Raw genomic sequence first — 16,277 nt, forward strand, 5'->3', positions numbered from 1 at the left:
GTTTTAAAGTCCTAAAAATATAATATATTTTTCAAAGATATTTATTCCTAAAAATACAAAATATTTTTCAAGGAATTTTAATTCCTAAAAATATAAGCTAATTTTTCAAGGAATTTGATTTCCTAAAAATATAAATATTTTTCAAGGCATTTTAAATTCTAAAACATATAGATATTTTTCAAGAAATTTGAAATTTTAACCATTCCAGATATTTTTCAAGGAAATTTGAATTCTTAAAAATATCTTGTTTGCCTGAGATGTTATAAGTAGGTCCTCTCTTCTCATTCTTGCTCTATGCGCCACCTCCAAACAAATTCCAAGCCTGATTTCTCCAGTTCCTCATCAAACTCATATCTTTGGTAAGTACTTTCTTCTAATCCTCACACCATTTAATTTAAATGTGCTTAGATTTATAAGAAAAAAATTGAATTTTTGAGGAATTTATGTCTGAATCTTCTTGTTTTGTTGTATTTTGATCCAAAAAAATTGACTTACTTGAATCAAGATTTTTCTGTAAAATTCCTTAGTCTGGGCGATTTCCAGAGTTATAAACCTTAGGATGGGCGATTTCTAGGTCTAGGAACAGGGTTTGGGCTGAGCTCCTTCAGAGCTTCTCCTTGTGCGATTTCTAGGTCTAGGAACAGGCCGAGCACCCTTAGAGCTTTATGGGCCGAGTAGTGTACACCTCATGGGCCGAGTACCTCCAAAGCTTCCATTCCCTTGCCTTAGGCGATTTCCAGGCCTACAATTAGGGTTAGGGCCAACCACCCCTAGAGCTTCATGGGCCGAGTAGTGTACACCACATGGGCCGTGTACCTCCCCTTGGGTGATTTTCAGGGATCCAGGGTGGTCGGCCCACGCATAAGCTGACCACTTGGGACCCTAAAAATAATTTTTTCCACCCCTCAACTGATTTCCTTGGGGGTCTTCCTTGTACTGTAAAAATTACTTTTCTTGGAGACTTGAACTGTCCTTTGGCATTTTTTTGAGGCTTGCATCCTTGGGGTGGTCGGCCTAAGGTGGTAGGCCGACCACCTATGCCCCATTCTTCATGCTTCGTAATTTGATGGATTTAGGGTGGTCGGCCCAGGCTTAGGCTCACTGGGCCGACCCCCTATATAGAATTTTACTCCTTAGTTCATGGATATGCCCCCAACTATTGGATTCATTATGCTCATTTACTAACTTTAATCTTCATTGTTCTTCTGTTGCAGATGTCTAGCTCCTCTTCATCAGACAAGTCAGTAAGTGAGCGTACTCCCCAGGAGTTCTTGGAAAGGGTGAAAAGGATTCTCCCTCGCTCCGCTTTATATTTATTCAGTGAGGAAGATTTCTTGAAAAGGTATTGTCCAATGGCGAGAGTAAAACAGACGACTCGACAACCCTCTGAAGATGATCCTCATATTGCTAAGCACATCACTTAGGGCTCCTCGCTTGGCTCTTCTCAGATTTTTTCTCAGCACAGTATGCCCCGCGTCTCCCAAGGCACGTCTCAGCGGAATCATTCTTCTCAGTGGGATAGGTCAGGTCAGCGGGACTCATTACAACGCCCTTTGCACCAAGATACTAGTCGGGTTCCCCATCAATCTTCTTCTCATAAAGAACATACCGAGGGTTCTCATCACTATGCTACTCATTCTCAGGAGTGTTCTATTCACAATTTTCGGCCTAAGGTGGTTTGCCCTCCTTCCAAGAGCAAGATAGTCTCGCTAGCTGCGCAACAGAAGAAGAGACGACAAAAGGAGTTCAATTCATCAGATTCTGGGGCCACCTTCTCCAGTGAAATCATATGGAAACCAGTTCAGAAGCCTCGCCCTGCTGATTATGAGGTTGTTTGGTTCAAGGGGGCGCCCTCTAACATGATTGCAGAAAAGGTAAAGAAATTAAGGAAGACCTTTGACTTCTCCGACGTGTCTATTACTATCCCTGATCCACATGACAGAGCCAAGAGCCCTCTCTGGGTATGTGCGTTGGACATGTTTTGCCATTAAGCTGGCGCCCTACTTCCTTTTCATCCATACTTCCGTAGTGTTGCAGACTATTTTGGTATTATTCCTTCTCAACTGGCTCCTAATGCGATCTTGGTCTTATCTACATTGTACATTATCTATCACCTCAGAAAATGGGCTCCTCCAATGACTCACGAGATCCACTGCCTGTTTGACCTGAACACAAACCCTTCTTAGCGCAACTCGAGGTATTTCCACTTCCACCATTATATGAGCGAGGGTACCAACACCTTCTTGGAAGAGATCTCTGGAAATATCAAGGCATTTAGATATGCCGACGACTATTTCTTTACTAAGGATGTAGAGGCCAACTACTCCAAGTTTAAGCACGTTGGGCCTTTTAATAGACTGCTCCCGACCTAGGCTATGACAGTTAGGGCCAAGGTACTGATTGCCATGACCCCTGAGGAGAAGAATGTCAAAAACCTCATTACTTCAGAGAACCATAGAAAGGTGGGGTTGTTTCCTCCTACTATAGCCGATGTCCCATATGACGATGGTCCTGAGCCCGTGACTGCCATAGAATCCCCGAGACTCATTCATGTTGAGGAGGTACCTTCTTCGTCGGTTCCAGCCCGACATGAGGGTGATGAGGTGGGTGCATCTGTCACGTACTCATCGCTTGCTTCGGACGACTTTGATGAGACTATGTTCGAAACCGAATCTCATTCAGAAGGTTCGACACTTTATCACCTTTATTTTAGGATTCATCTTTGCTTAATATACTTCTAACATTCAATCTTCTTTTACAGGCTAAGACATGTTTGGTTTTGTTCATACCCAGCAGAGGTCGACTCCCACTAAGGCCAGTCCTTCTATTCAAGTGGAAAAGAGGGCCAGGGTTGAGGCTGAGTCGGTCATGGAGGTTCCTCTTGAGGTGTCTCCTCTGAATCCTTTGGCGTCTAGTCTTGTCCCAGAGGTAGAGCCATCTTTGTCTACACCAGTTCCTCCCATTTTCACTGATGCGGGTGCTTCATGTTCTGCGTCTGCTCCCTTATCTGAGCCACATCGGTCTGCTATACAGAACTTAGGTGCCCTCATGGACCGAGCATATCATCTAGAGCAAATGACAACAACTTTTAATGGGATTAAGAATGAGGACTTAAGCACCATTCTAATGAATTCACTCTTAGACATTCAGAGTGTGAGTCCTTTACAGTTCTCTTCTTGTCTAGTTGGCTTGTGTTCTGACGTTTATCTAACACCTGTATGTTTTTTGCAGGCACTGATGCTGGTCTCTCATGTCCGCGATAGATCTGTGGAGTATACCTCTACGCTCTCCAACCTTCGTTCTGAGCTTGAAGCTGTTCGCCAAGAGGTGCTGGACCTTAGGCGCGTTATTGGCTCTAAGGATGCTGACATTGCTTCAAAGGATGAAGAGATCAACACCCTCTGTAGTGCCTTGGAGCTCAAACAACAGGATAACCCAGATGGAGGGGAAACTTGTCAATCAGCTCCAACAATCTAAAGCTGAGAAAGAGAAGCTGATTGCTGACATGGGCCAATTGCGGAAAGATTCTCTTGTCGAGAAGGAGCAAGAGGTCAAAGCTACTCGGGACAAGGCTCGAGAGGAGTATTCAGAGATAGCTTTCTCTTGCTTCTACTTGATCTGGAAGTCCAACAAAGATCTGAACTTAGATTTCCTTCTTGAGAAGGAGCTTAGGATGTATTTGGCTCGTGAGGCTGCCGAGGCTCAGGGTGGTCTTTTAGATGGTACTCCTCACCCTAGTTAGTCTTCTTTTGGTCTTTTACTCTGTCTTTCCTTATATGCCACTGGTGGGGCATCTTGTACTTGACAACTTTTCATATGACATTTTATGCCTTTATACTTTTTTGTTATGAGTACCCATTGTATTGATTGAAATTTTTTATTTCCAATGCTTACTAAGTATACTAACTCACAACCCTCATTGGTTCAGGTATCAGTATACTCTGAACACATATTTCATGTGCCATACTAACCTTACTCCTTTACATTTTTCATGCTAACAACCATGGTAATGTGAGTAGTACAATACTTCACCAAGTACCATGAACAAAACGGTTAGGTCGACCACCCCATGGGTGATAGGCGAACCACCCTATAGGGTTAATGGACTGGCTGACCACCCCATAACGGACATGGCTAGGAATCTCCCTACCAATGCCTTTTTTGTTTTTGTTTTTTGCACTTTCACAACATATGTTGAACAAATGTCCTAGAAAAACTTGAGCTTGCTTAGTACTTAAGGTCATGCCCTCATTGCTTGTTTATACCCTGATCGATATGTATTATATGCCCCCCGAGTGATCATGGGTTTAAAAGCCTTGGTCACTTGCTACTTGACCATGCCTTGCTTCGAGCATTTAGACACATAATACTATCATTTTCACGCAATGATGCAAGCAGCAAATGCTTGTCCCTCATTGGTAGTCAGGTGATGGTTTCATACTCAGTAGTAATGAAACCTATACACAGATGCATATTTTGTAGCAAATGTCTATCACGATCTATGTAATCTCTTGTGTACTCGTTATAATGATTGTAGACAGAAGTGTCTAAGTTGGACCAACCGGGTCTAGATGGGCTAATCGAGCCTGTAACGAGTCTTAGATCAAATTATCAGTCGGTCCCTCAAGGACCAGATTCGATTATGATCCGATGATGGGGACTGGTCTTCGGACCAGTCTCTTGTTTTTTGATCGTATGGTTCGATAGGTTCCTCAAGAACCAGGATCGAACGTGATCAAATAATGGCGGCTGGTCCTCGGACCATTCTCTTTTGTTCATCGTATGGGTCGATAGGTTCCTCAAGAACCAGGATCGAACATGATCAAATAGTTTGGCGACAAGGTCCTCGGACCAGTCTCTCATTTGGATCTTATGGGTCAATAGGCTCCTCAAGAACCAAGATCAAACATGATCCATTAATTTGGCGAGAAGGTCCTAGGACTTGTCTCTCTTGTTGATCGTGTGGGTTGATAGGTTCCTCAAGAACCAGGATCGAACATGATCAAATAGTATGGTCCTCAGACTAGTATCTCATTTGGATCTTATGGGTCGATAGGCTCCTCAAGAACCAAGATCGAACATGATCCATTAATTTGGCGACAAGGTCCTAGGACCTCTCTCTCTTTTGGATCGTATGGGTTGAAAGGCTCCTTAAGAACCAAGATCGAACATGATCCGATGGGGTTGACAGGTCTAAAGGATAAGTCCTTGTTGAAAGAAATTTAAAGAACTAAGAGAAACTTAAGAAATTAAATTCATTCATTGAAGCACAATGGCTATTGCATAGAATATTAAAAAATAATACATTTGCCTCCTGCTCGGCTATGCTTCTTTCCACCAAGGATTCGATGGGAACGACATTCAGGGTGTTCGCATCTTTGGCACTGGCAAGCTTGGCTAAGGCATCAGCATTGGCATTATGCTCCCTCAGGACTTATGCAATCGAGTATCTCTTGAACTGTGTCAACAAATCCTTCACCTTGTTCAGGTACTGCACCATCCTAAGTCCATTGGCTTGATACTCCCCCATTACTTGGTACACCACTAGCTGGGAATCGCTGAATAACTCCTGGGACTGTGCATGTACATCATGAGACAAGCGTAATCTTGCTAATAATACCTCATATTCAGCCTCGTTGTTTGAAGTGTTGAATCCAAATCTGAGAGCGCAATGGATCCAGGAGTATCCCATTCCTTCTCGGTAGCTCCATATTGTGATTGGTAGGAAGGGTCTTCAAGGTTGGTGCCCTCGACTATGAAGTCTGCCAATGATTGTCCTTTTTATCGCTGTCCTCGAATGATAAGTGATATCAAACTGTCCTAGTTCCACTACCACTTGAGTAATCGTCCCGAGGCCTCTGGTTTCTGAAGAACCTGTCTCAGCGGTTGATCGGTCAGGACTCGGATTGAGTGAGCTTGGAAATATGGATGCAACTTTCGAGGGGAGATTACTAAATAGTAGGCTAGCTTTTCAAGAGGGGGATACCTAGACTCCGCACCTACTAGAGTTTTATTGATATAGTATACAGGGTGTTGTACACTATTCCCTTCCTTTATCAAAGCAACACTGATTGCATGCTCGGTGATTGCCATATAGATGAATAATACTTCACCATATATTGGCTTCGCTAGGATGGGAGGTTGGGCAAGGTGCTCCTTCAAGGCTTGGAAATCTTCCTCACATTCCCTGGTCCATTGGATCTTCTTGCTGCCCCTAAGTAAGTTAAAGAAAGGGAGACATTTGTCCGTAGACTTTGATATGAACGTACTGAAGGAAGCTACCCTCTCTGTTAAGCTTTGCACTTCTTTGATTGTGGTAGGTGACTTCATGTCAATCAGTGCTTTGATCTTCTCGGGGTTAGCCTCGATTCCACAAGAATTGACTATGTATCTGAGAAACTTACTAGAACCAACTCCAAACGAGCACTCGAGAGGGTTTAACTTCATGCTATACTTTCTAAGTATTGCAAAGCATTCCTCCAAGTCTTGAACATGCCATCCAGCTTCTTTGTACTTGACCAACATGTCCTTGATGTATACCTCCATAATTTTGCCGATCAAGTCTCGGAACATGACATTCACTAAATGCTGGTAGGTGGCTCCTGCGTTCTTCAAGCCGAATGGCATCACCTTATAATAGTACAATCCCTTGTCTGTCTGGGAGCTGGTATGTTCCTCATCGGGAGGGTGCAAACTTATTTGATTATACCAAGAATATGCATCCATGAATGAGAGTATTTCATATCGTGTCGTTGCATCGACTAGTTGATCTATTCTGGGTAGTGGGAAGAAGTCTTTGGGGCAGGCCTTGTTCTGATTTGTGAAGTCCACGCATGTTCTCCACTTACTGTTTGGCTTTGGGACCGGCACGGGGTTTGATACCCAATCAGGGTAGTAGGCCTCCCTTATAAAATCATTTTCCTTGAGCTGCTCGACCTCATCCTTTAGGGATTGTGATCGGTCTTTGTCAAGCAGTCTCCTTTTTTGTTGTACTGGTGGGTAGTTCTTGTCTATATTTAGGACATGACTTATCACGGATGGAGAAATTCCAACCATGTCCTTATGTGACCAGGCAAAGAGGTCCTGGTTTTTCTTAAAAAATTCCACCAACCGTGCCTTAATTTCCATCTTTAAATCCTTCCTGACTTTGATTACTCTAGTCGAGTCCTCCCAATCTAGTAGGACTTCATCAAGATCTTCGACTGGTCCTACCCCCATGACGTCATCCCCAAAGCGAGGATCGATGTTGTTTCCCTCGCTTTGGGAAACTTGCTATAACAACAAATCTCCGTTAAAAGGAGCCCTTGGCTCCAGTAGAGTGTTTCTTTCAACGTCAACTTCCATGTTGACAACCTTATCGGTTCCTTCACCTTCTTCACATCAGGTTACTATCATGTTGTTTACGCATAATCATTTCTTTGCCTTAACCACTGACACATTATAGCATTCTCGTGCTTCCCTTTGGTTACCCTGTACGCATCATTGCCCTGCGCTTGTGGGGAACTTCAAAGATAGATGCCAGATAGATATTGTTGCGTGTAACGCCATCAGGAGGGGTCTCCCGAGCACTACATTGTAAGCCGATGAGAAATCTATTACCAGGAACTCTATCATCACAGTCTCGTGCCAGGGGGCATCCCCCACCATGACCGGTAGTCTGATAGTTCCTGCTGGTGCTATGCATTCTCCCGTGAACCCATATATCACTTGGGAACATGATGTCAGGTCCTTGACCGCGAGCTTCATCTTCTCGAGGGATGATTTGCATATGATATCTATTGAGCTTCTCGTATCCACCAAGCATCTCTTCACTTGGGCATTGTCGATTTGAATGGTAAGGACCAGAGGGTCATTGTGGGGGTACCTCACGTGCCTGGCCTCATCCTCTGTAAAAGTGAGAGTTTCACTTTCATAAATTGTATTTTTTTGGAGACCGCTCCTCGACTGCCATACACTGGGAAGACTCCCCTACCTCATGTTTGAGGGTCCTTGCATATCTCTCACGAGCATTGTTACTATTGCATGCTATGTGGGGCCTTCCTCATATGGTATCCAGTGTGAAGTCTACAGCTGTCGACTCTAGTGGTCGACTCCTCTGCCATCGAAATTCTGGATTCCTGCTTGGGGTTTCGGTCTTGCCTCGGTACCTCGAGAGTTTTCCTAAACGGAGAAGCAACTCTATCTCATCCTTCAATTGTTTGCACTCGTTTGTGTCGTGCTCATAATCATTATGGAAATGACAAAACTTATTCTTGTCCTGCATTCCTTCTGAACGCAAGGGTGGTGGCTTTCGGTATGGTACCTACTGGTATGTTTCCAAGTAAATCTCAGCCCTTGATGTAGTTAGGATGGTATAATTGGTGAACCTGGGCTGGTAGGGTCGATGCTTAACTTGTTTGTCGGCGGGTGCTGACTTAGCTTTCTTTTCTCCACCCTGCTCGAACCCTGAGGTATTCCTCTTCTTACAGTTGCCTACACTGTGCCCTGAGGGTTTGCGCCATTTTTATCCGCCTTGACAGTGGTCATATGATTTATGCCTTTTTCTTCTTTCATGATAGCATCATCTAGCTTCATGTATTTGTCGGCCCAGTCCAGGAACTCCTGTAAGGTGTTGATAGGGTTCCTGTGTATATTATCCCACAAGGGACTATGATAAATTATTCCTGTCGAGATGGCAACGAACTTCCATTCATCTCGTACCGTGGACACTCGATTTTCCTCTCTCATGAATCTTTGAATGTAGTCTTTCAGGGATTCATCTTTCCCTTGCTTGATGTCAGCTAACTGATTGGCATAAACTGGTTGAATCCCCCCGACACTAAAGACCTTGCATAATTCCTTCCTGAACTGCTTCAAGGAAATGATGGATCCAGGTTTGAATTTCCAATACCATTCCTGAACTGAGTCAGAGAGAGTGGTAGGGAATACCCTACACCTATAATCATGCTCCACATTGAGTAACTCCATCTGATCCTCGAACTTCCCAATGTGTCGTACTGGGTCCCCCTTCCCAGTATATGTAGGAAGTTTCGGGGTCTTATATTTCGGTGGTGGTTGGGCAGCTTGGATCTTGGCACTGAAAGGACTCCCACTTCTATGAGCCTGCTTGATATTTGAAGGTTTCTTTGTTAGACCTTTAACATCCATAACGAGTGCATCTATTTGAGCTTGCACTGCTGTTGGGATCTCTGCTCCAGGTGGGGTAGATGTCCCTAGCACCCCCTCCTGAGTGTTGGTCCTCCTGTTGATGGCTTCCCTCAAATCCTGAGGTTGTGCATCTTTCCCAAGCCTATCGAACACGGTATTGGTGTTGATCATCGGTTCCTTTCCCCTGCGAGACTGAGGGTGTAGGGGTGGTAGGTCCGCCTTCCCCTTGTCAGTGTGACCTTGCCCTCGATCCTCTCCTCCTACATGACTTTGAGATTTTGAGCAGCCATTTCCATTCCTGTCATGCCTCTCAGATGTTAGACCCTCATCTCTTGCGTTGTTTCGTCTGTCCCCTTGGGAGGGGGCCTTCGGGTTGGTAACACTCTTACTCCAAGACGAAGTGTTATTCTTCTTAGTCATGGAGGAGGTAGTCTTGGATTGTGCCTCTTCATCCTGTCTCTGGGAAAGTGGCTCTTAGAGCATCCTTGGGGTTCGACTCCTCCTCTGGGACTCCCTGTTACTGCTATCTCGCATTCCTGCTGCTTTGGCATGAGCCTCCTTCATCGCTTGAGCAGCAACTTCAGCGTTAGCTCGGGCTAACTGAGTAGCCGCCTCCAGGGCCACAACAACCTCCTGGTGCCTTCAGCCAGCTTTCTGCTCCCTCTGGATCATCCTATGGAACAGCTCATCTATCTCCCATCGTTGTCGTTCCATAGTTGCCCTCTGGAGGGAAATTTCTGCAGCAAAGGCCTCCTGCTTCGCCAGAAATTGCGCCATCTCCTCCTGGTGAGCATCCTATGGATCTTCTGCATCTGGTTGGTCTCCAACCTCCACCTAAGGTTCGTTAATGGGATCCTAAGTGGTGGAATCCCCGGGAGTCATCTTCTTTGTCTGACTAGATTTTGGAGGCATCGAAAAATTGATGAAAGTGTGTTTCTTGATTTTGTACTCTCAATGAAAGCACCAAAATGTTGACTTGTGAAATTGGCCAATGGTCATATGTACAATATACGACACCTTTTGAATGAAATAAATAGAATAAATGACAGGGTACGATTGTCTTAAGTAAACACACATAAATTTTTTTGTGGTTCAGCCTTGGAGATACGTGTCCACCTCCCCATGATTATGAGATCATGGGTCTTCTCGTTGTTTCTCTAGATCATGGTGGATATTGCACGATAGAAACCTCTGGGAAAAATGTTAAGTCTTTGTTGGCATATGAGATTTAGGTGCTATGCCCGATGACTAGAGCTTGGGTGCTGAGCCTGTGACCTTCTGGGTGCTAGACATGTTGTTCCACTGTGTGCTAGGCATGTGACCTTCTGGGTGCTAGGCCTGTTGATATCAGTTTGAACGAGAGTGAATATTTCTCAGTGAAGTGTACTTGAGGGTTTAGGCCGACCAGCCTATGAAGAATAGGGTGGGCCAATCACCCAGGTGGTTCTTGAGCATGTTAGGCCGACCACTCTAGGGGTTGGGGTCAGGCTGATCACCCCTAGGGGTCCTTGGACATACTGGGGTCGATCACCCCTAGGGTAGGGGTTAGGTCGACCACCCCTAGGGCTCTTGGGCCTGCTTGGGCAGACCGCCCCTAGGGGTAGGGGTCAGGCTGACCACCCCTAGGGGATTTAGGCTTGGTCGAGTTCCCTATAGGTCCTGGACCTATCTCTTTTGCTCGTCGGTCTTTTCTCAATACTTCGTTGTTTTTCCCTGATTTGTGATGTCACGTGCCGCATTTTCATTCGCCATGTCATCCTCATATTTTTTAGGGATAACAATCTACATTGTTTATGGTGTCTTCAAAGACAATATGAATTGTAACGTGGTCATTTCCTTTATATATATTTATACAATATTTCACAACTTTAATAGTAGAACATATCTCTACATTCATATGACAATCAAATTTTGCAAGTAAATAAGGATTATAAGGGACGACCTGTTGATTATTTAAATAATGACCTCTAACCTTTACTACTAGATCATTGTTTCTCCTTCAATATTTGGGATATTCATTATTTTCAAGATATGTCTTTGAAGAATATGATTTAGGATAATGGTTTTTACAAAGACTATTTGTAACATCCCAAGTTCCCTAATAAGGCATAGTGTCTTGATTAGAGGGCCAGGAGGGCAATAATTTGATTAATTATGTGTTTATGTAATATGTATATATTATTATGTGAATTATGTGAGTTATATTATGATATGACTATGTTTCCATGTTTAAGTGTGTTAAGTATGCATGTGGGCTCGTTTCTTATTAGAAAGGTATATTTGTAAACATATGTATTTTGTGATTTAGACCACATTATTATGTGGATATATTTGAGTTACTCGGAATGAGACGATCCTAGTGAGCAAGTTAGCAGTTTAGTCACAAGAGGGATTAATACGCGGCTCGGGGTGAGCCAAGGGGTATTCTGGGTGATCTGGTGAGTCATTGAGACTTATGGTGGTATGAGTCATATTTTGGGAAAAATAGTGGGATTTTGGGTTCATCAAAATTGTCTGGGGAATTTTGAGTACAGAGCGAAATTTGAGAGTCAAAATGACAATTTTTCCCTTATGGGGAGGTAAGAGAGGAACGAGTTAAGTGGGGTATTTTGGTCATTTGGGCCATTTGAATATATGAGTTAGACTGAGTTCATTAACTCAGAAAACTCAAACTTTCTCTCTCTCTCTCTCTCTCTCTCTCTCTCATTCTCTCTCTTTCTCTTTCTAAACTCCTCATCGATTTTTGAAGACATCTTGTGTTCTAGAGCTCGGATTCAAGCGGGGTAAGAATCGTAGTGATTTTGGAGAAGTTTAGAAGTTTCTAAGCATAACTTGCAGCTGGGAAACAATTTTATTAGAGGTAATTTAAGGTTTTAAATTATGAGTTTTTGGTTTTGAGTTTTCTTTGAATTTTGAGTTTGGTTGATATTTTGTTAAGGTTAAGGGATGGGTTTTGATGTTTGTGAGTTGCTGAGATCATTTCTGTGATTGAATTGTATTAAAATCGTGTTTTGGAATGATTTTGGGGAGTTTAGAAATCTGGAAAATGCTGGAATTCTAAGCTCGCGGCGCTGTTCTTGAAGTGTCACGACCCGTATGAACTCAGGGGCGTTGGGGTTCTTTTGAACTGCCTTAGCATCGCGACGCCTGGTCGACTGCACCTCGGCGCGTGTCCAGTGAAAACAGGACCAGGGTTCTCAGCCTTGGGGAGCGCCACGACCCTTCAAGGGCAGGTTGCGACTCTAATTGGGGAAAGTGGCCAAATTAGTTTTGAGTTGTAGGGACTCAAACCTAAAGGCTCGAGAAGGATTCTATCACACGGTTTAGTAGAATTCGAGGTCCTGGAGGCTAGGAATCAGTCTAGAAGACTTTATTTACTCGATATTGACGGATATCCTCTATTATGATTGTGACTAGGGTATAGCTAGGGCTTGGAAGGGGATCATGCTCGAGGGTCATTTCTATTTATTCAATGCTTGGACCAGAGGTAAGAAAATTGCACCCTGGGTTATGATTAAGGCTCGGGTCCCTATTTATGAGCATGATTATGATTATGCCTATGATTATTTGATTAAGCATGCTTGAGTGATACGTATCTGGATAACTGTTAAATGATTTATGCTTTTCTGTATTATCTGATTTTAAGGGTTGACTTATATGTCAATGACAACAATAGCGCACTGAGCACAGGACGAAAGGCTTGACTTATAAGTTAATGGAGGCAATAGTGCACTGAGCACTAGCCGATATGGTTAGGCCTATCTAGGAGTGTGGTATACGCTTGACCGACCCTATGGTCGCTTGGAAAATAAAGTGTCAGGTACGCTTGGCCAACCCTAAGGCTGGGTATACAGAAAATAGGGCAACGAGCACTGGGGTGACTCTACAGTCACTTATCTAGGGCAACGAGCCTCGGTGTGACTCTATAGTCACTTATCTGGATTGAATGCATGCATGAGTAGGGTTATTACTACTAGGTATGCTATCTATGATTCTGTAATATGTTATTAACTGCTTATGAGCATGTTTAAGTTTTCTTGCTGGGCCTTGATAAACGAGTTTTAGGCTCGTTTAGGGTTTAGTTTTTATGAAGGTTTTCATTAGTTTAGGGCTATTTTATTGCATAATTATGCTCGTTTGTTCATGTTTCAAGTTTTTCATGCTAAGATGGTGAAAAGAGTGGAATGAAGTAAGTGGAAGAAAATGGAGTTATTTTGGAGAAAATCGTGTCTTTCGGGAGCAAGATGTTCGAGATAAGATTCTGTAAATAGCACTACAGCGCTAGACAAAGAAAAATTGGACATGTTGAATCTGTAAGTAGCGCTACAAAACGAGCGCTACAATGCTATCAAGAAATGAAGAGTAGTGCTACAACGCTACAATAATAGTGCTACAACGCTAGTGCACTAAAAATTGAGGAAATTCGACTCTGTCAACAGCGCTACAGCACCCAAAACCTAGCGCTACAGCGCTATCGACGCGGTTTTTATATTTTTAGCCACTTTTTGAAGGACAAAACAGTCTTTTCACTTGGGAGTCTTGGAAAACTATTTAAGGGACATTATTCTGCGAATTTGAAAAGCATTTTTAGTTTCATAAACCTCTGATTTAGAAAAGGCTGCTGTAATTAGATTTTTCTCTTCATCTGAATTCTTTAGGTTATTTTCTATGAATAATTATTTGAAGTTTATTTTCATTATGTTAGATATGAACTAAATCTTTTATCTAGGTATTAATGTAGTCACTTGAATTTTAATTTAATTTTATTATGATGTTCTATTGATACTTCTTCTCTATTCTAATCTATATGATGTTTGTTTAATGCTGGTAAATACTTGATCACTATTTACTTGATTTAGTGGTTTTGATTCAAAATTCGAAAGAAGAGAATTGAATATGCTATCATTATATAGACATAGGTTGCATATTGGACGAAAGTACCTATATGAATTGTGTAGCAATTTGGTTTCCATGCTTAATGCCTTCTATATGGTTAATTTTATCACAGGGATGTAGAAAACCTTCATATAAGCTGAGATTTTATATCTTGAAAAAAAAAATGGGAATTGATTATGTTAACTTGCTATTAGAATAGGAAGAAGAGATTTAGAATTGATTAGTAAAATTAATAGAATGAAAAGTTGATGAAATTAATTCCTAGGCTTTTCATTATTAATTTTTAATTAGTTGATTCATTGTTTTTCTTACAGTTATTTATATTCTGTTCATAGTTTAGATTATTCATTTTAATTTTAATTATTAATCTAAATTTTAATTCACCAAATAGAATTTGAAAATCAATTATTGGTAATTGGTCAACAGTCCTTGTGGGAACGATACTCTATTTACTATCTATATTACTTGAATCAATTGCGTGCACTTGCGTATCAAATTTTCACAATCAAGTTTTTGGCGTTGTTGCTGGGGACTAATAATCAATATCAAATATCTACTTTGGTTTTTCATTTAACATTTTCTAAATCAAGTTTCTTTTAAATTTCTCAATTTCAGGTGACTTATTTTTATGCGACGTAAGCGATCGAAAATACTAGTACCTGTTGATCCTTAGATTGAGAAGACCTGCAAAAGAGAAAGAAAACAAAAAAGACTTGAAAAGATGGCCTAGAATGTTAATAATGTCACTAACAACAATCTGAATCAAGGTAATGTGGGGAATGTTGCAGCTGGGGCAGATTTACCCCTGAGGGACTATGTACTCCCTACTGTTACAGGGGTACATTCTAGTATTCGTCCACCTACTGTGGAGGCAAACAATTTTGAGATCAAGCCCTCTATAATTCAAATGGTTCAAAATTGTGTTCAGTTTGGGGGGCTACCTAATAAGGATCCAAACCTCCATATTACCAACTTTTTGGAGTTATGTGATACTTTCAAAATGAACGGAGTTAGTAATGACGCAATCCGTTTGAGGCACTTTCCGTTTTCATTGAGAGACAGGGCTAAAAGTTGGTTGATTTCACTGCAAGCCAATTCCATTCTGACATGGGAAGACCTTGCTCAAAAATTTCTCGCCAAGTACTTTCCTCCTGCTAAATCAACACGGATTAGAGGTGAAATAAATAATTTCTGTCAATTTAAGGGGGAATTATTATATGAAGCTTGGGAGAGGTTTAAAGAGCTGCTGTGAAAATGTCCACATCATGGTATAGTGAACTGGATGTTGGTGCATACTTTTTATAATGAACTGAGGAGAAACGCAAGAACTATCATAGATGCAGCAGCAGGTGGGGCATTTATGAGCTAAAGCGCTAATGAAGCTTATGAGCTTTTAGAGGAAATGGCCATGAATAATTATAATTGGCCATCTGAGCGAGAAAATAAGAAGGTGGCAGGAGTTCTAGAAGTTGATCCTATTGCTATGCTCACTGCTCAAATTGCTTCGCTAACGAAACAAATACAACAACAAAACAACAGTTCAGCTCAAGTGATGCAACTACAACCTACTCCTATCAGTTGTGAGACATGTAGAGGCCCTCATCATTTTCAGTAATGTCCATCGACGAGTTCTTATTCAGTTGATGATATTCCACTTGAACAAGTTCAGGCCATTGGCAATTTCCCAAGGCCACCTAATAATAACCCATACCCTAATAATTATACTCCAGCATACAAGAACCATCTTAATTTGTCTTGGAGTAATAATCAAGGGCACCAACCATAGTACCATCCAAATCCACCTCAATATCCTCCACATAGACCATCTTATGGGCTAAACCCAAGGCCCTTTTATAATACTCAAAGGCCACCAATGCTGCAACATCAACAGCCACCACCTCACATGAATAAACCAGAGGTATCCACTGATGCATTGAACCAATTTATGATAGAAACCAGATCCTCCATTCAGAGCTTAGAAACACAAGTTGGCTAGCTTTGAAAGCTAATGGCAGATCGTAATCAAGGGGCTTTACCTAGCTCGACAGTGGTGAATCCAAAATAGTAATGTCAAGCGGTTACTTTGAGGAGTGGCACTAAATATGACGGGCCTACAGTAGAAAACAACAGTACTACGATTGAAGATCAACCTGTACTTAGTCCAGCACAAGAGAAGGTTACTGATGATCTTCCAAAAACAGAAAAGCCCAAATACACCAAGTCGTCGCCCAAGA

The 16,277-nt window shown here is 42.1% G+C and overlaps 1 non-coding gene across 1 annotated transcript; it reads right to left on the minus strand.

The window, feature by feature from the left end:
• Positions 1-15,205: 15,205 nt before the first annotated feature.
• On the minus strand, positions 15,206-15,315 carry LOC133781193 (small nucleolar RNA R71). Its single transcript, XR_009869983.1, has one exon. It is a non-coding gene; the product is annotated as a small nucleolar RNA R71 (small nucleolar RNA).
• Between the last annotated feature and the right edge of the window lie 962 nt (positions 15,316-16,277).

The sequence above is a fragment of the Humulus lupulus genome, chromosome 5 (genome assembly GCF_963169125.1).
Source record: "Humulus lupulus chromosome 5, drHumLupu1.1, whole genome shotgun sequence".
Lineage (NCBI taxonomy): Eukaryota > Viridiplantae > Streptophyta > Magnoliopsida > Rosales > Cannabaceae > Humulus > Humulus lupulus.